This window comes from Antechinus flavipes, chromosome 2 (assembly GCF_016432865.1).
Source record: "Antechinus flavipes isolate AdamAnt ecotype Samford, QLD, Australia chromosome 2, AdamAnt_v2, whole genome shotgun sequence".
Lineage (NCBI taxonomy): Eukaryota > Metazoa > Chordata > Mammalia > Dasyuromorphia > Dasyuridae > Antechinus > Antechinus flavipes.
Genome location: NC_067399.1, coordinates 558,602,505 through 558,604,311, shown reverse-complemented (window position 1 = coordinate 558,604,311; position 1,807 = coordinate 558,602,505).

The window sequence follows — 1,807 nt, the reverse complement described above, 5'->3', positions numbered from 1 at the left end:
AATCTATTGAATCAAATACTGTGACAGACACTGTGTTAAATATATAAAAAGGAAAAAAAAATTCTTACCTTTAGGAAGCTTGCATTGAAGATTGGTAATAGAGTGTTGTAGACAATTTAGACATCTATAGTATAATGCTGAAGCAAAGACAAAGATTAGAGGGAGGATCACTGACTGCTAGAAAGATAACTTGTAAACAAATTGCCCTTAATTAAGCTGATCATTTTATCTAGTATTTTTTTTTTAAGGAAACTTAGAAAAATCAAATCAAGGAACAAAAAACTTTCATATATGTGTGTATGTGTATGTGTGTGTGTATTTAGCAAATAAACAAAAATCCCAAAACACTGCTTGTTAGAAAGACAAGGAAGGAGGGAAAAAAAGAAGAAATAATAGAAAAAGAAAGGAAAGGAGAAAAAAGGTAGAGATGCATATAGAAGTTAATGATAATAGTAACAATATCATTTATATGGCACTTTAAGATTTGCAAATTGATAAGTATTATCTGATTTGATCCTCACAACAGCTTTTTTAGAGAGATAATAGATTTGAAAAGAGAAATATGTAGAGAAAAAAAGGGGGAGTTTAAAATGAGGAGATATTGTTTCTGTGGAATTTGGCACTTGACCTGGGTCTTGAAGGAACCTTGGGGTTCTAAGAGATGATTTGTAGAGTGAGAACAATTTAGGCAGTTATGGAAAAGATGTAATACAATCCATCATCTTTAACATGGCATTCTAAACCTTCAACTAATTTGTTCCTCCCCTATTTTTCTCATATCAATCCCCATTCATCCCAATGTATTTGTTCTCCACACTTTCTGGTCTCTGTTCCACTTAGAATTCCAGTTCATGGAACCTAAATTAATCTACTTATTTAGTGCTATACCAATCAAACTGCCAAGAAATTATTTTCAGAGCTAGAAAAAAATAATAAAAAAGTCCATTTGAAAAACAAAGGTCAAGAATTTCAAATGAATTAATGAAAAAAGTGCAAAAATGAAGGTAACTTACCTATAACAGATCCAAAGCAGCAGTCATCAAAACCAGGCTGGCTAAGATATAAAGTAGTTGATTAGTAGAACCGGTAAAGTTCACAAGACACAGTAGTCAATAACCATAGTAATCTAGTGTTTGGTAAATCCAAAAACCCCTACTTCTGGTATAAGAACTCATGATTTAGCAAAAAATTTTGGGAAAGTTGAAAAATAATATGGCAAAAAGTAGGCATTGATCAATATCTAATACCCTAAACCAAGATGAGATTGAAATTAGTTTATGATTTAGACATAAAGAGTGATACTATAAGCAAATTAGAAGAGCAAAGGATAATCTACTTTTCAGTGTGGGGAAGGAAAGAATTTGTGGCCAAAGAAAAACTAGAGTAGATTATGAAATACAAAATAGATAATTTGGATTATATTAAGTAAAAACATTTTTGTACAAACAAAACCAATGCAGGCATGATTAGAAAGGAAGCAGAAAACTGGGAAGAAATTGTTCATATCCAAGGACTTGATAAAGATAGTAGCCAACAGAACTTAATCAACTCAAAGTCTTTCCTATGTGATGAAACAAGCTAGACATTTTTGAGTGATTACAGGCCTATTCCAGGGGCCTCTGCAATTTCTTGGAGTTTGATGCAATCAGCAAAAAAATTGCAAATAAGAACATCTGCAGGATCTCCCCATTCACATAAGGAATCCCTTTGTAACCTGGATTTAACCCTAGATCTGCTCCAGGAAAGAAGTAAATACTCCATGTTTTATTCCTTGCTTTTTTTTTGTCAGAAAACCATAGAACAGGAT